The 24244-nt window shown below is 43.2% G+C and overlaps 1 protein-coding gene across 2 annotated transcripts in view; it reads left to right on the plus strand.

The window, feature by feature from the left end:
- Positions 1-5914: 5914 nt before the first annotated feature.
- Positions 5915-24244, plus strand: part of CDH23 (cadherin related 23) — a 655553-nt gene continuing 637223 nt past the window's right edge. The window contains exon 1 of one of the 2 annotated variants that reach the window (XM_056799300.1): positions 5915-6395. The gene's annotated coding sequence lies outside the window, so the exon portion shown is untranslated. The remainder of the gene's footprint in view (positions 6396-24244) is intronic. The other variant, XM_056799301.1, reaches the window with a different exon arrangement.

Raw genomic sequence — 24244 nt, forward strand, 5'->3', positions numbered from 1 at the left:
AAAGACATGGCAGATTTAGGGTTTAGAATGAAACATATCTTTGTATACAGGGAGGGAGTGGGAATTAGAGAAAATAATTAGATTTCTATTCACTTAAAATACTTAATAAAATCCACATATGTGGAATGCTTTATGAACTTTCAAATGAGGTTATTGTATTATTGGTTTTATTTTATTTTATTATAGAGATCTCTCATGAAGTGGGAGTAATCTGAAAATATTTGTAATGTAAAAACAAAACACATCAATAAAACTAAAAAAAAAGACCCCCTCCTCTTTCTTTTTGCAGAAGTGGAATATTATGGGTACATATAATTCTGTATTTGATTGATGAGTTGATTAGTTTTTCTGAATTGCTTTTCCTTCTTACTGTTACAAAGGATGGTGAAGCAGGGCCATATAGGGAAATGGAAATATTTAAAACAAAAAAAATAATTTTTAAAAATTAAGGAAGCGGGTTGGTCATAAATATACCTAACGCAAGACCCAGCAACATGGCTTTGATGTCCAGGCTACATTAAAGATCCCAATGCATTGTGCATTCTTTGTAAAGAAGTCATGAGATACTATAAATGAGAATCAGAAATGAGGAGACATAGGTAGATTATGTTCTACACTTCTCCCACTAGAAACAGTAACTTTTCTGAGCAGTACCTATACTGAGCCTGTACATCACGCCCAATTAACTTATCTTTGGTATCTACCCTAGGTACAGGCTGTCATGGATGGGATAAAGAATGAGTCAGACAACTGTTACCTCAACCCTTAACATTCAGCAGTGCCTAGACCTTGCTGCATTCCATCCCATCCAATCCAAATACCTATTTATGTGCCAGTGACTGTGTTAAGTGCTGGGGATACAATTTTTTTAAAGATAGTCTTTGCACTCAAGGAGCTCATGACATAATGGGAAAGGGGGAGAGAGAGTACCCAAAAGGAGGCAGGAAAGTAGGGGAGGGCTAGGAAGAGTAAGGGATATTTTGTTTCCTGGAATTGAAACCAAGCAGAGCAGCAGACGCAAAGTGAACTGAAAAGTCCAGTTTCTGCCCTATATAAAGGAAGGCATTGGGAGGAGTTTGGTATTCCAGCCTTATAACGTGCCAGAATGCTAGGGGACTACCCACTATGGATATCTGCCCCCTGCTTTCAACATCTTGTGCAGAGTATAATAATTAAATCAATAGTGCCATTGCTATAGGAAATGGTATAACAAGTCTGCTGCCCTCTTACCTCCACCTATTAACTTGTTTATAGACTCAGCTGAAATCCCACATACTTTAGAAGACTTCCCAGGTCATCTTCAGCTACTAGTGCCTGTCATCTCAGGTTGTATTCCAATTACACTGTATATAACATGATGTACATAGTTGTTCACAAATTTTCTCTTCTATTAGAATGATCTCTTCATCAGTAGCAGCAATGTTTTGACTTTTATTGCTTTTGTTGTTATATCTCAACCATAAATGTTTGTTGTTGTTAGGCCGGCTAAACCTTGTGAGGGTAGCCATCAGGTCATCGACCCCTGGTGAACCAAGGCTTTTGCTCACCCAGCATGTGAAGACTGCTTCGGCCGAACAGATGGAAGAAACCAATAAGAAGGTTCAACGGCTGAGAGGGCGACTCAGCAAAGCACTGTGGAGTGCTTAGGGTGTGTTGGAGCACAAAAGACGAAGTCTCCAGGTGTAATGACTTTTGGTGCCACTGGACCCAGGCTTCCAATGCTGAGAGAGTGGGACTGTCTCTGTGCATCGACTTTTCCACTTAAATCTCCTTCACGCACAAGTGTTTTTGTGCACACTCATCTACATTACAGATGAAAGCGCACAAAGACAATCGTCATCCTCAGTTACCGAGAGACTACAACCAAATGTTTGTTGACTGACTGACTAATTTCTATAAATGCCTAGATTGTCTCTCTTGACAACTGTTTTCTGATACATGTTGCATCACCCTAGTAGAATGCAAACTCCTTGAGGGAAATTATTGTTTTAGTTGAGTATTTGTATCCCCAGAAACCTGGCACAGGCTTAATAAAGGTTAAAAAATTAAATTAAATTGCCCTCTGTCTTAGAATCAATACTGTGTATTGGTTCTAAGGCAGAAGAGCAGTAAGGGCTAGGCACTGGGAGTTAAGTGACTTGCTCAGGATCACATCAGGATCACAGAGTTAGGAGTTGTCCGAGGTCATATTTGAACCCAGGACCAACTGACTACTGAACTACCTACCTGCCCCCCTTAATAGATATTTGTTGATGGATTGGTTGATTGTCCAAGAGAGTACCCATATCAGTGATATCATGTCTTAAGAAGACTTTGCTAATACTCTAATGTCCAGATTTAGGGAGAGAGATTTCGACTTTGTACTTTGCCCTAGTAGACCACATCTGAAATAAGATATTCAAATATGAGTGCAACAGTTAATAAAACTTTGAAAAACCAGAAGTATCAGGCTGAAAGGGACCTGAGAGATCAAACAATCTAATCCATTCATTTTACTGATATAGAAGTTGAGGCTCATAGAAATGAAGGGACTTGTCCAAGGTTACACAGATGGTGTAATGTAATCACAGTGGTGGTGATCTGATTTTTTTTCCCCAACTACTTAGTCTATGACTTTCTCTACTATTAACCATGATATTTCCCAAATAGTAGCCAATGGAGAGAAAACAATATGACCCATATTGTTTGGAAAACAAAAGACTTAGAGAGTATGTAAAGTCTGTCCTTTGATACTTGAAGGACTGTGGTGAAGAGCACCATTATTATTCTGAAGGGTTGCAGTAGCCAGACCTAACACCAGTGGGTAGGAGACACCTACAAACAGGCAGTTTGATGTTCTACACAAGGAAAACAATTGGTTCTTGTTGAGTCATTTTCAGTTATCTTCATTACCTCATTTGGGGTTTTCTGGGTGAAGATACTAGAGTAGTTTTCCATTTCTATTTCCTTCTCCAGTTCATTTTACAAATGAAGAAACTGAGGCAAATAGGCTTAAATGACTTGCCCAGAGTCACACAGGCCAGATCTGAACTCCAGGTCAGACACTCTATCTATTGTGCCACCCAGATGCCCTTGTCTAATAACTAAAGATGACTAATAATTGGAATACTCTTTCAATAAAGTGGGCTCCAACGTTGTACATAGAGACTGATACACTGTGGCACGATTGAACATAATGGACTTCTCTACTAGCAGCAATGCAATGACCTAGGACAATTCTGAAGGACTTATGAGAAAGATGCTATCCACATCCAGAGGAAGAACTGTGGGAGCAGAAATGAAGAAGAAAAATATATGATTGATCACATGGTTTGATGGGAATATGATTGGGGATGTTGACTTTGAATGATCACTCTATTACAAATATTAATATGGAAATAGGTTTTGAACATGTTTTGAATGATACATGTAAAACCCAGAGGAATTGCTCATCAGTTCCAGGAAGGGGGAGGAAGGAGGGGAGGGAAAGAACATGAATCATGTAACCATGGGAAAATATTCTAAATTAGTTAATTAGGTGGACTTCTTTTTGCAGTAGCAGGAAAAAAAAAAACAGGTAACAAAATGAGTACCCAACAACTGAAGGATGGTGGGGTTTGTGTGGGGGAAGTTTCAGGTTCTTTGGATCTAAATGCGTAATATTATTCAGTGAGAATAAAGAATTAAGAGAAACAAGGGCCGATTTTATGAACTGATACAGATTTAAAGAACAATACATATAATCACATCAACAATGTAAATGAAAAGATCACTAAAAGGAATCCAAAATGAAACAAAAACAAAAACAGTGATTTCAGAGAAGAGATAATGAAACAGCAGAGGGGTGTGGAGAGAGAATGCAATATACATGGTTAAGTGAAGTCACTATTGGGTATTTATGGGTTTTTTTTCCCCCTTCTTGGATACATGGGGTGGGGGTGGGGGAAGGAATATTGTTTTTTTTTTTTCCTTCCTGAAATGACTAGGTAGCAAAAGGAAAAGGCATTATTGGGACACATGTTAAAAATAGAAAATAAGCTCTCTGTCACTAGAGCTTTCAAAAACAGAAGCAAGGTGGCACAGGGAATGAATTTAGGACTTGAAATCAGGATTAGTTGGCTTCCTTGCTACTAAGCTGCCATCTTGGCTCTGCCCCCTATACAATACTTTAATAAAGATTAGTTGGATGGGAATTCTGATTTATCATCTTACTAGCTGTGGGGCAAGTAAAAACTTGAGTGTCTGCTTCCCCATCTTTAAAATGGGACTATTAATGTGGATCTTTAAAATGGGATTATTAATGTAGACAGCTAGGTGGCATAGTGGATAGAGTGCCAGGCTTGAATTGAGGAGGACCTGAGGTCAAATATGGCTTCGGACACTTACTAGCTGTATGACTGTAGGCAAGTCACTTAACCTTGTTGGTCTCAATTTCCTGATCTGTTAAAGCAGTTGGAGAAGGAAAGAGCAAACTGCTCTGGTAGCTTTGTCAAAACCAGCCAACCCAAATGAGGTCACAAGGAGTTGGAAATGGTTAAACAACAAATTGATACTTACCAGCTCCCCGACACAGCATTGTTAGAAGCAAAATTAAGTAATATATGGAAAGTCAATGGGAAACTTGAAAATACTATGTAATCGACACTTGTCATTATTATTAACCAGAAGCTGAATGGCCACTTATGCAAGATGTTTCAGGAATTTTTGTCCATGCAAGTCTCCATTCTTTCACCCATGAACCAAGCTGAATGACCACCTTTATCCCTGGTCACTGTTTTAGTCCAACATTTCCATTGATCATAATTCTGGAGTTGAGGGATGGGCTAGAATCAAAGATTTCTAAGGTAAAGACCAAGTCTGATTCCCACCATTAGATTGTGAACTCCTAGAGAGCAGGGACTGTCTTTCGCCTTTCTTTGTGTTCCCAGGCCCTGGCATATAGTAGGAGTTTAATAAATACTTGCCTAAGATCTTGTAATACAACATTTTTTAAGTGTGTGCTACAGTATGCGATCTTGAGCCTCTAAGCTCCTTTCCAACGCTAAGACTGTGATTCCTTGCCTTATGATGATCTGAGGTCTTTGTTGTTGTTTCCCCTAAAAGACCCGGTGATAAAAATATGGTTAGAGCATTTCAGCTAGGGGCGGGTGGAGCTTATAGAATGGAGAAGGGTGAGGGAGAAGAGTGAATTGGCCTTATTACCAGAGCGAGAGGGGTTAGAGAGCTCAGTAGGGTGTGCCCGCCTGCCTGCCAGCCCGCCTGCCAGCGTCTTTCTCTCTTGGTATCTCGCAGACTCCCAGAGCAGAGAGGGGGCGCTTAAAGACAACAGATAGAGAGAGCACACCTAGCCTCAGCTCCACAGCCCTGTTTTCCTTAGGTAGGGCTCCCTTGTAGATTCAGGCTGGAGGCGACACTGGAGGGGGTGGGGGTGGGGAGGGACCGCTAGGCTTTGCCATTGCATTCCCTTTGCCCCGTGGCCCCTCGGTCGCGGGAGGGAGTCTTCGGGAGCCCCCAGCCCGGGTTTATGATACCTGGCCAGTTTTTCTTTCTTTCCCCTTCCTTCTTTGGGGGGCCCGACACGTAGAGTTCTCAAAGCCGCAAGTACCGTGACATCAGCCGAGGGCAGTTTAACTCGCACTGAAATATTCATGCCCTGAGAGACCGGAGCCACCGCCTAGCCCTGGGCTTCTCAGCCGCGCCCCCCTCTGCAACCTGGGCGGGGGGTGAAGCACCGGCCTTACTCATTGGGCAAGCTGCCCCACCTGGGGACCAGAACGGGGATCTTGGGCCAGGCGCTGCGCCCACGGGAGCCCAGGCTGTAGCCGCTCCCTTGGGGTACCCGCTCTGCTTGAAGAGGAGGAGGAGGAGGAGGAGGGGGCGGAGGCGGGGGTGGGGTGTGTGTGTAGAGGGAAGGTGAGGGTAGCGTCAAGGAGGCGGGGTCTGGGGGGAGAGAGGGGCGGAGGAAGCGAGGGAAAGTTGCTCGTGGACTTGTGCCTGCCGCGGCTCGGCGAGGAGCGGTGCTCGCAGGCCGGCGATGATTTACCTCGGGATTAGTCGGACGGCAGAGGGGCCCTGAGCCGGGGGTGGGGCCGTGCCACACTGACTCCTCCCAGGGGGCAGAGGACTGCCGGTCCGGGGAGATGTCCAGCGGGTACCCCGAGCGCCAGGACCTCCATTTGGAGCCCGAGGACTCCTGGGTCCCGCCCTGCTTGTGTGCGCCCCGCTCCTGAAGTTGCGGGCTAGGAGTCCTCTTCTTCTCTCAGTGCACCCAGCGGATGCTCATTCCCTACCCCGGGAAGCTGCGAAGCGGGTAGAGCGAGGCTTTCCAGCCTGGGGCCACTGGGGTGACGGCGGAGGTGAAGGAGAAGAGCAGCAGAGACCCCTGAGGCGCGGCGTTCCGGCCAGGCTGATAGACGGTACAGTGAAGGCAACTTGGTTGCTCTGCTCCCTGCCCCACGCCCTCTCCCAGCCTCCCCGCTCCGAGCTCTTCCGCTGCCCCTCTCCGCCGAACAGCCTTTAAAGTTGCAGCCGCAGTCCCCGGCCCGAATCCGGGAACCAACCACTTGTTCCCGGCGCTCGTTGTTCTTCCCTGGGGTCGTGTGCGCCTCTTGCCTTCCTGCTGGCTGCTGGTTCCCAGAGCTCGTGCCGCTTCCCTCCTGCCCTTCTGCGCCCCCACCCCACCCCCACCCGGCCTCCCGCAGGTCCCCGTCTCACCCCCCCGCTTGTCCCCTTCCTGGGCCTGGCCGGGCTCCTACGGCTTTCTTCCCTCGGGCTCGGCCGGGCGACGCGAGCGCTCCCTGGGGAGGCCTGGCCAGCGGGCAGGCCAGGATGTTGGCGGGCGAGCGGACTCGGGCAACTTGGCTGCGGGGCCGCTGTTGCCCTGGGAACTCTTCTCCCCTCTCCTCTTCCCCGGGAAGGGGAAAAACTTCTTGCCGCCGCCTCTTCCTCCCCACCGGGTTCTCAGCCCTGGGACGGTGAACCAAGAGGCAGCACTTGGCTAGCCCCCGCTGGGGGGAACAGACCAGGCGAACCACCGAAGGTCCGTTGGCGTGTGCTCAGGGCAGAGAGTGAGCAGCCACCCTCCTGCCCTCCCAACTGCCAGCCAGCTTCCATCCCTCCTTTCTCTCTCTTTCCGAACTCGAGAGCTCAGGCACAGTGGAGTGGCAGAGCGGGGTGGGGATAGTGGTGGCTGGCACCTGAGGAGATCGAGGGACTCTCAGGAGCCAAAGCTGCCAAAGGCAAAGCTGGGTTCGATCCGTACCCTCTCTATCTCTTCTTAGGCGACACTGGGGTGGGGGTGGGGACAGGTACCTCTGGCCAGGGGAGCTAGTCCTTTTGACGCCTGGGAGTCTACCTGGCACAGCGGGCATCCCCAGGCAAAGTGCCTTGGGCTAGCCTAAGTGGTCCCCAGGGAGTCAGGAGGTCAGTGCTAAACTGCCTCCTTGCCTCCCTGGTCACTTCCTGGAGGCGGCAGCAGCAGGAGATACCCATCTGGACCATAAGTTCGTATTTTAAAATTTTTAATAAGTGGGCACATGGACCTGCTGGTTTGCAAATAGAGAGCAAGCCCCAGTGCCCTTGTTGTCTGCTGCCAGCTTCTTTGGTCACACCAGTCACCTACAGACTCGGACTCCACCCTCCCCCACTTTGAACCTTTACCTAAAGAACGACATTACTGGTGTTCATTCCCCTTCCCTAAGAGAAGAAATTGCCTTCCTTGGAGATTAGGCGTTCCCAATCCCATTACCATAATTTGGGAAAGACCCTTCTTTAATGGGAATCTGTTTTTTCCTCCTCAGATCAGTCACTAGATTTACTCTCCTTTCTAGATCCACCATACCCTTCACACACCTTCGCTTTGATTTTAAAGCAGATTACCAATATTGACGTTGCTAGGTTCATTCCTGGGTAGGGTTTTTATGGGGGGGGGGGTGTCGGGCATTGAGGAAATCTCGGGAGAAGGGCTGGCTAACGATGTTCATTGTGAAGCCACCATGATAGGGCCAGTTGGGATTCATTCCCAAGGACCATCTGGAGGAAGTGTTGAGGAAGAAGGGACTATGAGCAGGGTTGAAACTGGCTGGGTGGTCCCCTTTCTTCCAGGGCATCTGAGAGAAAGATATAAAGAAGAACTCTTGGTATTCGCTATCTTGGTTTAGGGGTCATGGTAGGGGATGGGATGGCCGACCACTTTCCTGTTTAGCAGACACACATTGCTGAACTGGAGATGGCCATTTGAGAACAGGATGAAATCTACACATTGACTTAGTCAGCAGGAGAGAACAGAGGGGCAAAAAGGGGAAAGGAGGGGCAAGGTGATCAACAGACCATTCTAGACTGATCATAGGGGAATCTCCTACCCAGAACCCAAGGATCCATTTTGATTTCCCAAACTGAGCATATCCAGTATGCTTTGCCTATTTGGTGTGATTTGGAAGGCTTTGTTACCCATACCCCTACTTGGATACCAAAGTATTTGAAATTTTATCATTAGAAACCCATTCCTTTGGCTTACCACCACTTAAAAAACAAATCTTTCAAAAAAATGTTGATTCTTCTAGATAGAGTAATAAATTAAGTCTCTAATTCTTGGTGTGAATAAATTATTATTCCACCACTGGATATGATTTTAAGGGTGGGGATGGGCTGCCCAAAAGGAGAGGGGGGAAATGTAAACCTTTCCTCTTATGATTTTGCCAAGGCTGAATTCAGCTCCCCTGCCCTGCTCTGGAATTGGGGTTGGTAAAACCAAAGCCCAGTTATTTTCCCCATCCCCACCCCCCATTGTGTATTTTTACTGTGCCTATGCCTAGATAATTCAAAGCTGGTCTCTCTGCGCTGCTACGGAGCTATAAGCAGATGCCCATTAGTTCTTGTGGGTCCCTATGGAGCAGAGGTAAAATGATGCCACCTGAACTGCAAGGGGGGCTTAGTGAGAGAAGGTGGGAGGGGGTAGATTTGGGCCTCCAGCCTGAAAATGGAATACTCTTTGTGCCACTGGAAGGAGGCAAGCTCTGTGGAGCTCCTGTCGCTTTCCATAAGGGGAAGAAATTTCAAATGTACCCTTTGCTGTCATCAGTCTTTACCCAGTTCCTCCCCTCCTGGTGGAATGGTCCATTAATAACGTCTCATGAGGGCCACAGCTCTTTTGCAAAAGGAGATGTTGGCATCTTGGAGTCCATCATGCCACCCGAGTGGCATGTTCCATCACTTCCTTCAAATAGCTGAATATTCCCCCAGGGAATCTGTAATGGCCCAGTTGAGGGTGCTGACAAAGAACTAGGGTTCACAGAGAGCTTTGAGCATGATGCAGACCTTCCATCATTTTCTCTCTCACCATCTCCTAGCCCACAGATATGGGTGAGCCAAGGAGTACTATAGCATTGTTGTCCATAAGCTTCTAGGAAGATTGTGACCTCCGTGTCCTCTTGAGTCTACTGAGGATGGAGTGAGAAGATTGGATTAGGAAACAGAATGGTAGGGATTTAGGCTAGATTGAAAAAAGAATTCTCTTGATGGTGAAGATAATGTGGCTTAACCAGAGAAGTCAAAAGGCACTAAAATAGTTGGGGTTTTCCTGCAAATTGGGATAGTCCAAGCATTGCCAAGAATATTTGATAGGGTCCCTTTAAGAAGAGGATAGGGAGAAAAGGAAGAAGCAATGAAGGAAGCTGTGTTGAGATCTCTATGTGGAAAGCAGCCTTTTTGCAAAATGGCAATTGAGAGCTGTCCAAGTACAGAGAATTGCTCAAGAGCTTAAAAACAAAGAATTAAAAAAAATTATTTTATTGATTTGAAAAACAATGAGCTAAAAATCCAACTGTTTCACTGCATTTTAAACTCTACGGCTTTAAAATTAATTTCAATATTTTAAATGTACTATTAATTAAATGAAGATTAAAACCCCCAATACCTTGATTGTCTTTATTTTCAGACTCAAAGTGCTTAAAAGTCAAATGCTGAAATCTTTTAAACCCAGAATCAAACACCTCTCTGCACCTGGGCAGGACCTATCCCCCATATGATGGGTGGGCAGGATCATTTGCAAATGATATAGTTTCTGCAGACTGACATTAATTCAGCATTTATTAAAGGCCTCCTATGTGAGGTGCACTCATTGTGTCAGGCAATGCAATTCCATAAGCATTAATTGAGTGCTTACTATTGGCCAGACCCAGTGCTAGGTGCTGGGAATGCAAAACCAAAATTAATTAAAAATTTTAATTTTTAAAATATCAAAACCAAAATTTAAACCACCCCTGCTCTCAGTGAGCTTGCATTCTATTGGGAGTGAGTGAGGTGGTGGAGAAACAACATGTACAAGCAAAATAATTTTTAAGGGAAGGGTTGTTTTGTCCTTTTTGTTGTATCTAACTCTTTGTGACCCCATTTGTTTTTTTTTTAATTTTATTTATTTATTTATTTTAAAACCCTCACCTTCCATCTTGGAGTCAATATTGTGTATTGGCTCCAAGGCAGAAGAATGGTAAGGGCTAGGCAATGGGGGTCAAGTGACTTGCCCAGGGTCACACAGCTGGGAAGTGTCTGAGGCCAGATTTGATCCTAGGACCTCCCATCTCTAGGCCAGGCTCTCAATCCACTGAGTCACCCAGCTGCCACCTCCCCCCCCTCCTCCCCACCCACTTGGGGTTTTCTTGATAGATATAGTGGAGTGGTTTGCCATTTTCTTCTCCAGCCACTTTTATAGATTAGGATACCGAGGCAAACAGAGTTAGGTGACTTGCCCAGGGTCACACAACTAGTAAAATTTAAAGTTGAAAATAATCTGAGATAAAATTTGAACTCAGGGAGAGGAAGTCTTCCTGACTCTAAACCTAGCACTCTATCTACTTCACCACCTAACTGCCCTGAGGAAAGGGCAGTAGTTTTATCTGAAGGATGTTTAACCAATGAATGAGTTCCAGAGGGCACAATGTAAGGAACAGGCATCTGAGAGAGGCCTGGGTGCCATGGATGAGTATGAGGCAGCAGACCTTGTGGCCAGTGAAGGGAGCATAGGTATAGGCTCTCTGCAACTCAGAATCACAGGAATTCTTAGGGAGCCAAAGGACAGTGCATTGTTATACTCTTCCCAGAACTGTAATCCGTCAGGAAGATACAGTTAAAAAAAAAGATTCCATTCTTGCCCTCTAGGAATTTGTAGTTTAATAGGGGTAGATAGATAGGACTGTGCTAGACTAAATACTCTTTCACTTGGGCATTTGCCCCTAGAAGTCCAACTCATGGAGTAAATTTGAGGGAAAATCACAGAATTTTAAGGGAACGTCTCAGGATCCACTTATCCTACATATGCAGTTTGGCTAAAGCTTTATCTTAAGCTGTTACCATTGGTCTCTAAGGTTCTTTTCAGAGGTTACATTTTCCAATTATAAGCCAACAGTTCCAGACTAAGTCACGGGGGATATTGGCTTTATTTAATTGTCATTAATAGGATCCGATTAGTATTTGGAATGGAACTTTTATCATCTTATTAATTTCCTTCTTGACTCAATCAAATTCAAAGTTCTAAACCTTAGATCTGCCACTTTACTAGTCATTGCTTAGCCACTTCAATTCTCTGGACCCTCATTTGTGGTTTCCTCATTTGTGATAAAGGAAGGAGACCTGGAGAATCCAGTTCTGGAGGTCCAACATTTTGTGGTTCTATGCTCAGATCTCCATTGGTTGTTTTGGTTAAATATCAAGACTGGCTAGCTAAATGGTCAGTTTAGACTTTAGCCATATTCTTCTGTAAATGCTTGGTGATTCTTATTCCTGACACATAACTCTAAGGCCATCGTTTTTTCTTTTGCCTCATGCTTACCTCTCGTTTATCTCTAAAGACTTTTAGTGGCACGGTATGCTTCGATTCTGGGCACTCTGTTTTGTTTGCTTTAAGTCGGAGATAAGCAGTTTATGAATTCCAACAAAAATCCTTTGGAGAGAAATAGTTTTCACTGTTAGGGATCAAGTTCTGAAATATTGGGAAAGCCTCAATACAGGCAAAGGCCAACACTTTCCCAAGCATGTCTTCTAGAGTAATGAGAGGTTTCAGACCATGCTCTATGGGGAACACTTGGAATAAATGGGGTCATTTAGCCCAAAGAAGAGTAGATTTTGAGGTGACATAATAACCATCTTCAAGTATTTGAAAAGCTATCCAATTGACAATGTATTAGAATTGTCAGACTGGGCCCCAGAAGCAGAAACTAGAAGCAATAAATAGGCATCACAGAGAGGCAGGTCTTCGTTTGATCTAAGGGGAAATTTAGGGGTAGGTAGGTGGTACAATGGACAGAGCCCTGGCCCTAAATTCAGATCTGATCTCAGGCATTTACTAAACTGCTAACCCTAAGTCACCTAATCCTGTTTGCCTCAGTTTTCTCATCTATAGAATGATTTGGAGAAGAAAATGGCAGACCCCTTCAGTATCATTGCCTGAAAAGCCCTAAATGGGGTCCTGAAGAGTCAGACATGACTGAACAACAGTAAAAAAGAGGAAACTTCCTAGAAATTAAAGCTGTTTTGAAGTGCATTGGGTTGTCTTTGGAAGTAATCCATTTTAATTTACCGGAGATAGTAAAGTGAGATTAGATGATCCTTTGTTGGTGATATTATAATGGGGATTCCATTCCAGGTATGAATTTGACCAGATAACCAATGAGATTCCTTAGAACTCTCTGATGCTTTTTACTAGGAAAACCAATATAATTTATTGTCAAAGGAGAGAATATAAAAAATCTTCTTTCCCTCAGCCCAAGAAGCCATAGCGTATTGGGCTGAGCATTCAGTGTCAGGTCCAGGTTCAGGGTTCATATTTTTAACAATTTGTGAGCCTCTTGTGAGTATTAAAATGCTTCCAATTCTGTAGAATGCTGTAGGGATGAAATCTATCCTTCTATTGAAAGGTTGGCTGTAGCAATTATCCTGCATCCTTGGAGGAGTGAGAGGGGATGCCAAACAATGACTTGGGAAGAGTAAACCAACTAGTCATTCCCAAAGCCAGTGGTCAGACCCAGAAAAATATAATCATAGAGTCACAGGATCAAAGAATGTGCGAATTGGAAGGGCCTTTAGAGATTATCTAAGTTAGTCTTAACAGTGAAGAAATGGAAGACCAGATAACTGAACTGCATTGCTCCTAGTCACACAACTGGTTATGGGCAGGATAAGTATCTCAGATAAGGCAACACACACCTCTGTACCTAAAGGCCCTGAGCATTGCCTCTGATTAAAAAAAAATAACACAATATTTTATTTTTTCCAATTACATGCAAGTACAATTTTTAACATGTTTTCTGAAATTATGAGATCCAAATTATTTCCTTTCCCCCTACCCTGAGATGGTAATCAATTTAATCTAGGTTGTACATGTATGATCATGCAAAACATATTTACATATTGGTTATGTTGTGAGAGAATACTCATATAAAACCCAAACCCAGAAATAAAAACACAAATTAAATAAAGTGAAGCATAGCATGCTTTGATCTGCCTTTAGACTCCATCCAAAGTTCTTTTTTCTGGAGGTGGATGGCACTTTTCATCATAAATCTTTCTGACTGTCTTGGATCACTGTATTGCTGAGAATAGCTAACTCTCTCACAGTTGATCATTGTACAGTATTGTGAGTATCACCTCCTTAAAAAGGTCATTCCCCATTTGGATAGAATGGAAAAAGCCCTGGTTGGGGAGTCACATTGGGTCCAATCTTTCTTCTACTACCACATTGATGTATAAACTTGTCCCAGACACTTTTTCTGTATTTCCGTTTCCACATTCAGAGAATAATGGATCTGGACAAGAAGTTCCCAACGTTCCTTTAAACTCGAATAGTCTGGAAATCAGGTGACCATTTAGAGTAAAGGCTTACTCACCACCAGGATGACATTGGTTCCAAAACAAGGAAGCTGTAATTTGGGAGCCACTGAGGTTGAGGGAGTAAGAGCAAAGGGGAATCGGGGGCAGATGAAATCCCTCATTAGACTTGGTGCCATCTCTTCCTCCACAAATAATAACAGGACCAGGGAAGATGATGGTGACAAGATGAAGTCAGGCTGGACTTTCTTATCAGATTTGAACTCTTCACCTTCTCTTTTTCAGTCCCAGGGATATTATAATGATAAATAATGGACCGAAAGGCCACAAATCCCCATATCTTGAAGCAACAACCAATAAACTGTGTTGGAAACTGATCTGACTCTTACAATCACTCAAATATAGTATTGGTCCACAAAAGTGTGAGAACAACGTTTAAAAAATTTTTATTTTCATTAGCATGCTAAACACCCTTCCATATTGGTCACTTGTAAGAGTATACACATACATAACCAACCCCCCAAATAAAGTGTAAATATGCTGATGTGAAAGACGACTCTAATGGATGACTCTTTCTCTGGAGGTGGATAGCACATCCTGTCATATATATTTCAGGATTGTCCCAGAGCAGCACATTGCTGAGAGTAGCCAAGCATCCGCAGATGATCATGATGTAATATTGTTGGTATTGTATATAATGTTCGCCCAGTCCTGCTTATTTCACTCTGCATCAGTTCCTGCAGATCTTTCCAGCTTTTTCTGAAATCATGCTGTTCATCATCTCTTATAGCACAATAGTATCCCATCACTATCATATTCCACAGTTTGTTCAGCCATTCCCCAATGGATGGCCATCACCTCAATTTACAATTCTTTACCACCACGAAAGAGCATTTAGGTCCTTTCTCCTTTTTACTATCTCTTTGTGATATAGACTCTGTAGTGGTATTACTGGATCAAAGAGTATGCCCAGTTTTATAGCGCTTTGGGTATGGTTCCAAATTGCCCTCTAGAATGGTTGGATCAAGAACAACATTTTTTTAAAAACCTTACCTAATGGGTATTGGTTCTAAGGCAGAAGAGTGGTAAGGACTAGGCAATGGGGGTTAAGTGACTTGCCCAGGGTCACACAGCTAAGAAGTGTCTGAGGTCAGATTTAAACCCAGGACCTCCCATCTCTGGTCTGACTCTCAACCCACTGAGCAACCCAGCTGCCCCCAAGAACAACATTTTTTAAGAGACATGACCATACCAAATATTCAGCTCTTTAAGCTGCCAGTCATGAAAAACTCATCCCTGAGGGGAATGGGATAAATCACATGGAAACTGGAAGTCTATAGCATCTCTTGACTGTCTGCCACTAGATTGGTCCAAAGGATGTGGGGATGTAGATACTTTCAGTGAGCCTACAAAGGATAAGCTTACATCCTAACACTTTTAACTCCCAAAAGCAATGGTTTTATATCCATCTCCACATGGTTAGCAGTTCATAGAACAGTAAGAATAATAGCAAGGGGCAGCTAGGTGTCTCAATGAACAGAGAGCCAAGCCTGGAGTATGGAGACCCTGGATTCAAATCTGGCCTCAGACATATCTTAGCTTTGTGACCCTGGGCAAGTCCCTTATCCCTCATTGCTGAGTCCTTCCTGCTCTTCTGCCTTGGAATCAAAACTTAGGATCAATTCTAAGACAGAAGGTAATGATTAAAAAAAAAGAATAATAGCAGGACAGCTACTTAACCCAGGACCATTTAATCTGAACCTTATAAAATATATGGGAAGAATGAAATAATAGTAGTTTCAATAACAATATATACTATTTGTATAGGGCTTCATAATTTTCAAATCACTTTTTGTGGTAGTCTATTTGGTTCTTCTTAAAAATTCCATTTGGTTCTCAGAACAGAGGCAGCTATATGAAGCAGTGGATAGAACACTGAGCCTGGAGTCAGGAAGATCTGAGTTCAAATTCAGACTCAGATACCAATGAACTGTAGGATGTTGAACAAGTACCTTAACCTACATTTGCCTCAGTTTTCTAAACTGTAAAATGGGACAATAAGAGAACATACTTCTCAGTGTTGTGAGGATCAAGTGAGATATTTGTAAAAGCACTTAACCTTTTTTCTCCCCCCTCTTTCTCTCTCTCTCTCTCTCTCTCTCTCTCTCTCTCTCTCTCTCTCTCTCTCTCTCTCTCTCTCTCTCTCTCTCTCTCTCTCTCTCTCTCTCTCTCTCTCTCTCTCTCTCTCTCTCTCTCTCTCTCTCTCTCTCTCTCTCTCGCACACACACACACACGCACATACACTGACCACATGCCACACAGGCACAGACACTCCCCACACACACACATAACAAAATCTTTCTCCTGTGGCTATGCTCCCTACCTCTTCTGTGCTCATTCCCTGAGAAAGGATAAAGATTAGATTTAACTCTACATCTTCTGTTATACTTTGGGGTTTTATTTTTTAATGATGAATGGGATAGCTTCAGAAGAGAAGGACGTTTCAGCAGTTTTGAGGGTTTAAAAAAAAGTTTCTTAGTTCTAGAAGGTGATAGTTTTATAGAAAAGGGGAACTAGGGCCATTAATGAGTCAGATCAATAAACTGTTCCTACCCTTTGACCCAGTAATTTGACTACACTACTGGGCATATACTCCACTGAGTTCAATGACAGTCAGAAAGATTGTATATTATAACAGATTGTCCTCAATTGAGAACAGGGAATGGGACCTCTGAGGTCCCGTTCTGATAGAATTTAAACTCCTTGATATCAGCAACTTTCATTTTTGTCTTTTATATCCCTGGAGCCTCTGTCACCATTCCTGGAACATGGTGAGTCTTAATTGTTTGCCTGTCGGTTGCTAATATGAATGAATGTAGGTTTTCCCTTTTTATCCATTCCCATTCTCTATGCCCCCAGTGACCTTGTGCCAAGTAGGAAGTTCATGTCTTAATCTAAATGAACATCTGAAAGTCTGTGTGTGTGTGTAGGCTAGTGTATTATTGGAATTGTTTTTGATTGGAGAACAATGGGGAAACTCACCAGTCACATCAATGATTCCAGAGGATCTCAAAGCATTTTGAAGAAGTAGCTCTGGGATTTGTGATTTTTCCTTATAATAGAGGGCTTGGTAGCCCTATTTCTGTGATTTAGAGGGCATATGCCTTAGAAGGAATACTGTAGAATGGCTTTTGTGGCCTCGTCTGTGACTACTCTTGAATATACTTTACTCAATACTGCTTCAGAAGGTCTGGGATCAATGAGGAGCATTCCCTCCATAGACCAGGGTAACAACCCACTCTTGCTTTAATAGATGGTTTCCTTAGTTGCAGTGACCAAGGAAAATCATTAACTTGTGGTCAGCTTGATGATGATGAGCATATCTCGACTTACCTAGGCTGATCCTCCAAAGAAAACCAATGGGGCCATACCCCAAGTCTTTGCAGCCTGGTGGAATCTCTTGGAACTTAAGCTCTGCTGATGCAGCTTCTAAGAATCCAAGGTTGCTTCCATAAGAAGGTGGGACAATCGAGGACTTGAGTAGAGATATTGGAATCAAGTCCGTATTACTCCAGAGGCTTAATTGTTGAATGATCAGTTTTTCCAACATAGATCAGAGTTGGATGATAGCAAAAAAGCAGTTTATATAACATCCTTAGCTTCATTCTACACCCAGCTCACCCACTACTTCCTACATGAAGCCTTTCCTGATTTTTCCTTCTCATCCCCTCGTTTTTTTGTACTATCTATCACAATTTTGTTGTTGGCAGCATAGGTTGGATAGCGTTGGATAGAGCAACAAGCCTGGAAGCAAGAGGTACTGGGTTCAATTCTGGCCTTGGATACTTTCTAGTTATATGGTCCTGATCAAATCACTTAACCTCAGTTGCCTAGCCCTTATCACTTTGGAGCAGCTACATGGCTCATTGGTTAGAAAGCCAGGCCTGGAGATGGGAAGTCCTGGGTTCAAGTCTGGTTTCAGACACTTCCTAGTTGTGTGCTTCTAGGCAAGTCACTTAACTCCCATTGCTTAGTCATTACTACTTTTCTGCCATAGAACCAATACATAGTATTGATTCTAAGGGGGAAGGTAAGGGCTTAAAAAAGAAGAAATTATGTTGTATTATTTTATATTAATGTTTTTGTAATATCTCTATTACTTTATGATATCTATCTGTGATATATTTCTATATATGATATCTCTAGATATGTATATGCATAGATGTGTGAGTGTGTTATATTTCCCTTGAGAAGGGATTTTTTCATCTTTGTCTTTGCACTCCCAATACCCAGCCTAGAATGTTGCACATAGTAGGTGCTTAAGAAGTATTTGCTTGCAAAAACTGCCTGAGTTTAGTCTTATCCAAATGAGGAAACTAAGTCCCAAAGACTTACCCAAGGACTGGAAACCAGATTTCTGGACCAGAACTATTTTCTCTCTACCATGGTAACTTTCCAGTGCTTATCTGTGTTTAAACCTGAGGCATATTGAAGTATTTATTCTAGTAGAATATGTCTGATACAGTTCAATGGGTTGGAAGCCACGATTGCCTTTCCTTTACCCTCAGGTCCCTATGCCCAGCCTGTGGGGATTTCCATCCAAGATCTGATCTGGCCCTAATAGTTTAGTAATGTTACAAAGAACTGTGGTCCAGAAATTGAGAAAATTGGGCTCTACTTAGCTATGTGATATCAGGCAAATCCATTAGTCGTTCTCTTTAAAATCCATTTCTATCACCTACAGTGAGGAGGAGTTGAGTAGGTACTCTCTTAGGTCTCTTATTCTCTAAATTTTTGTGATTCCTGCATCGATGTTTGCTGTTATTGACCATCAGATGACCAACTATTAGTTTTCTAAGACCAAGTTTTAGATGCATGCTAGTCTTGGATCTTGTCTCTGCCCTCTGACGAGGGTAGCATAGGATTATATATATGGAATCAGACAAGTTTCTAGGTGCTTTGGACACTAGGCCATTTAGTCTAATCCCCTCATTTTATTATTTTTTTAAACCCTTACCTTCCATCTTGGAGTCAATACTGTGTATTGGCTCCAAGGCAGAAGAGTGGTAAGGGCTAGGCAATGGGGATCAAGTGACTTGCCCAAGGTCACACAGCTGGGAAGTGTCTGAGGTCAGATTTGAACCTAGGACCTCCTAGGCCTGGCTCTCAATCCACTGAGCCACCCAGATGCCCCCTTGTTTTATTATTTTTAAATGTTTTATTTATACTTTTTTACCCTGTTTTCACTTCCCTATGCTAACCCACCCCGAGAACCTTCCACTGTGACAAAGAAACGAAACAAATCAATACACCGTCCATACTGAAAACTGGATGCCCCATTCCACAACTGTATTCCACCACCTATCTGCCAAGAAGCAGGTAGAGAATGTTCCTCATCAGTCATCTGAAGTAACTATTCAACCTTTTTGATTTACAGATAAGGAAACTGAGACCCAGAGAGATGGAGCCATTTGCTCAATATCATACAACTAGTAAATGGCAGATCCAATATTTGAAGCCAGATCCCTTGATGCTAACTCTAATCCTCTTTCTACTACACGCTAACCATATTTTAATATTAGCGTCAGCTAAGCACGGTTTGAAAATATGATGTTTTCTAGAGCCGGAGAACGATCAATGCCTTTTGTATTCCCTTCCATTTGTACGCCGCTTCCTTTGATGAACACAAATTATTTCAGAGTTTGGTATTTATCCTTTTGGGAAGTTCATGTAAAATGGGAGTGAGAAGGAGAGCAGTAATAAACCATAAAGAGGCTATTTTTATGTGCCTTGATACTTCCTTAGGGCAATACAGCTCTGAACCCCTTGCTTGTTTGGTTCACTCCAGGTTTTCTTTCTTCATCCATCTCTGTTCAGAGTTCTAGTCTTACCTCCACTAACCTTGCCCTGGGAGGGAAGTTTAGCCCTTAATCCAAAGTGAGATATGAATGTTGGGCGTGGTGCGGTGCTCTATTGCTGAATCTACCATATGCTAACTCTTCGAGGCACGTGGGAGGGCTGCCCACTGTAAAGAGGGCTGCCCACCTGGGCTGTGGAAACTGGAGCTGAGCCCTTAAAGGAGCGACGCCATGAATTATTCAGTGGCAACCTGTTAAATAGGTGACCTTGTTGCACCAATATATTTCACAGCCTGGGGAGTGGAGAGGCATTTTGGAAGGCCCTGGTGTTACAAGGGATGGTATTTTGGTTTGGTGTGTGGAAGTGTTGCTTCTTTTAATAAAAGCAACTTTTTTTTTCTGTTGTCTCTCATTCTGTTTCCATTGCCAAGGGCATGAAAGCTCAGCTTTTCTCCAATTTTTGAGTTTGACCTAGATGATATTTGTACTGTGTGTATATGTGGGGGGGGGGGGGTTATGTTCACCCCCTGAGGATACACCTCCTGCCCCTCAAGGTGAGAATTGTTCTCAACTGGGACAACACACATTTCCTAAGTGCCTGCTCTGGAGTAGGATCTCTCCTTTCCTATTTACTCCCCATGTGACCCTGGGAAGGTCACTTTTTTTCCCCAGGGTCTCAGTTTCTTTATCTGTAAAATGAAAGATTTGAACTAGATGATATGGAGGGTCACCTCTAAGCTGAAAATTCTGAAATCCTGGCACTCCGCAGGGGGGTACTCACTGTACTGCCATTCTTTCAGGATTCCTGTGGGATGCCTATCCTCATTGTTGCTTGAGATGGCTATCTTTAAGCAGGTTTTGACTTAAGACAAAAGGGTCTACATGGGTTTGGGGGTCACAGCTGCTCTCAACTTTCTCTAATGCCACTTGATTCTTTAGAGCTGATGTTTATCATACCTCAGTGATGGCAAACTTTCTAGAGACCGAGTGCCCAAACTGCCCCCCATGCCTTATCCCAGACAGGGGAGAGAGGAATCTCTCCCATTGGGCTGCTGGGCAGAGGGGTAGGGGAAATTAGAAATGTCCTCAAGAGCATGTGGAGACGGAGGGAGGAGCAGCCTAGCCCCACTGGCTTTCTAGAAAGGAACTCTGGTGAACTTTGTACTGGGGCAAGGATACTGGAGTGGCTGTCCACGGAGAGGACTCTCAGTGCTCCCTCTGGCACATGTGCCATAGGGTTCACCACCACGGTCATACTTTGTCACTCCTGAAGACAGAGCAAGAAGACATAACAAATGCATGGATCATTTCTTAAAATATTTCTTGATTTTTATTATTTTTTTAAAACCTTACCTTCCATCTTAAAATCAATACTACATATTGGTTCCAAGGCAGAAAAGCAGTAAGAGCTAGGCAATGGGGGTTAAGTGACTTGCCCAGGGACACACAGCTAGGAAGTATCTGAGGCCAGATTTGATTCTTCATTTTTAAATAACTGAATTAATTATCATTAATTATTATAATTACACTTTATTATATTCATATTATTATGCTTTATATTATTATATATAATAATAATAAATTATGTTTGCAATTTATTATTATTAGAATTAAAATTTTGTTCAAAGGAAGTACTACTTAATTGTTTAACCTCACTCCCAAGTTTTGGTTATCACTTTTTTTAAAAAATCAAGCAATATTTTTTTCTGTCTACCTCACAAAAAGGAAGGAAATGAATACTGAACCCTTATTTCACATAAGCTCAGTCAGTCAAAAAAATTCTCAGGTTATCTCTGTCCAAAACTGCATTTCTCATTCTGCTTATTAGTACAAATCATCTCTCACTATCATGAAGTAATAACAGCATTCATCAGTCCTCTGGAATCATGATTAATCAATATTCTCAAGTCTTTCAGAATCATTTTTTTGCTACAGTATCCCTGTTATAGTATAATTTTTAAAGGAGGAAGCAGGGTAGCTCAGTGGATTGAGGGTCAGACCTAGAGACAGGAGGTCCTGGGTTCACTCTAGTCTTCCCAGGTCGTTCTTTCTTATAGTACAATGGCATTTTCTTATGTTCAGATATCACAATTTGTTCAGCTTTTTGCCGAGCGAAGGGCACTGCCCACTCTTAGTGTCCGGTTTTTAGCCATCACAAAAAAAGCAGCTAGTAATATTTTGCACCTTTAGGATCTTTTCCTTCTTTCTTTGATCTCTTCGGGATGTAGATCAAATTCTGCAATTAATGTTTCAAAGGACATCACGCACCCTTTAGCAGCTTTTTAGACATGATTCCAAATTGGTCCCCCAATTGGCTGGGCCAGTTCTCAGCTCCACCAGCTCAGATCAGACCATCAATGTGTCTGCCTTTAGCCCTGTCAGCATTTGAGCTTTACCTATCTGATAGGTGTGAGCTCGAACCTTCAAACTGATCATCACTTTTAAGTGGTTTATCCTTTAATACATAAAAGATTTGCTATACACACATATATATGTATTAAGGATAAAATATATGACATAAAGATTACATATAAGGTATATATAGGTATGTGTATAAACATACTATAAAGAATAATATAGTGTAATATATAAATTCCTGATTAGTGGCTGTGCAAGATAGGAAAAGGGAACATGATTCGAACTCATGAAACTTAGGTTCAAATCCTTCTTGTCGTTATGACCTTGAGTAAGTAATTTAACGTTTGGTGTCTCAGCTTTCTCATCTGCAAAATGAGGGGACTGGATTTGAATTTAGGGGTTCTTAACCTGGTGTCTGTGGACTTGCTTTTTTCTAAAATTGATAACTGATTTATTTCCTTTGCAATCCTTTCTATTTTATTGGAGGCATCTAACAAGATTATTCTGAGAATTAGGTCTTGGGCTTAACCAAAACCTTGCCAAAGGAGGTCAGGATATGAAAAAGGTGAAGTACCTCTGGGCTAAATGAGTTCCCAGGTCTCTTTCAGGTTGCAGCTTTATGATTCTCATCTCCTTCAGGGAAGAGCTCGGTTACTCCTTCCTGTAAGAACTTCCCTCTCATAGGAGAAAGTCTTTCCTGATTTCTAGCCCTTTCTCCTTGTTGAATTATTTGGTATTACTTTGTATATGTGGCACTTTGTATTTATCACTCTGTGTATACAGTGTATTCTTTCTGAAAACTCCCACTTTCCACCAACCCCACTCCCTTTAAAGGTTCTTAAAGGGGGCAGCAGGGTAGCTCAGTGGATTGAGAGTCAGACCTAGAGACAGGAGGTCCTGGGTTCAAATGTGGCCTCAGACACTTCTCAGCTGTGTGACCCTGGGTAAGTCACTTAACCCCCATTGCCTAGCCCTTACTGCTCTTCTGCCTTGAAGCCAATATTGGCTCCAAGATGGAAGGTAAGGGTTTAAAAAAAAAAGGTTCTTAAAGGCTGGGGTTATTTTTTTCTCTTGTTGACTAACTAATTAATTCTCTAACACATAGTAGGCGTTATTTGAATCGAGATATTCTAGAAAAAGCTTAAATTGGGAGGAAAATCAGTCACCCGGCCTCGACTGGAGTTAGTCCTACCCCTGCCCATAGAGGGTTTCTGTGTGTGTGTGTGTGTATGGAGGGAAGGGAAGAAGTTATGAGTCTGCCAGGAAGAGTAGCTTCATTTTCTCTAGCTGTCTCCACAAATTAAAGGCCACGGAAGAGCACCCTGGCCTAGAGGCAGCTAGATGAACTCAATGGCCCAGATATGGTGATCCAACCAGAGACGCCCGTGTCCAAAAGACCCAGCCAGTGCTGTGTAGCTCTCTCCATTCCTAGGAGCCCTGCATATGTGCTGTAGGACCCACTCACTGTCTGCCCCCTCTCCTGTCTCTGCCATGGCCCTGATTGCTCACAGCAGTCCCCACATTGAAGCCAATTCCCCCCAGTCGGAGCCCGGTTGGTGATTTGAGTGGTAGCTCCCAGGATGCTCATCATCTTTTGTTCTTTCCCTTGAAGGATCTCTAAGCATTCCTGTGATTGGGAAGGGTGGGCAGCAGGAGGGGAGGAGTTGGCTTTCTCTTTGCTTTTGGCTGCTCCTTTTGGGGTAATGAAATGCTCCCTCACTGACTATCCGTCGAGGTCTGCCCTTTTCTTCCTCTGGTCTAAAAATTGTGCTTCTGAGAGGTTATCTCGTCCGTGGGCTCATGTTGCCGTTTATGCAGTTGAAAGAGTCCATTAACTCCTCCCGGCCTGGGCTTATGTGTCTGTGGCTCCAGCTGAGTTCACCAGGGGTCTTTCTGACCATATAAAAGGGGCAGCTGATCTTCAAGATCTTCGCTGGGTAGTGACATTGTCTGAAGCAAAGCTGTCTCCAAATAGAGCTATCGAGACCTCGACAAGGGAGCTCTCGGAGCTTTCAGCCTTCCTTTTTCATGGCCCTTTCTCACGTTTTCTCAGAATAGGAGTTGATATAACAGAGATAGCCTCGTACTGGAAAGAAAGCTGGGAGACTCCACAGAGAAATGGCATCCAGCACAATGTGCCAGAGTACTGGACTGGAAGTACAAAGACATAAAAACACCCATTACCTTGCCTTGGGAACACCTCTAAGACATACGGGCAAGGACTAGGCAAT

The sequence above is a fragment of the Monodelphis domestica genome, chromosome 1 (assembly GCF_027887165.1).
Source record: "Monodelphis domestica isolate mMonDom1 chromosome 1, mMonDom1.pri, whole genome shotgun sequence".
Taxonomy (NCBI): Eukaryota; Metazoa; Chordata; class Mammalia; order Didelphimorphia; family Didelphidae; genus Monodelphis; species Monodelphis domestica.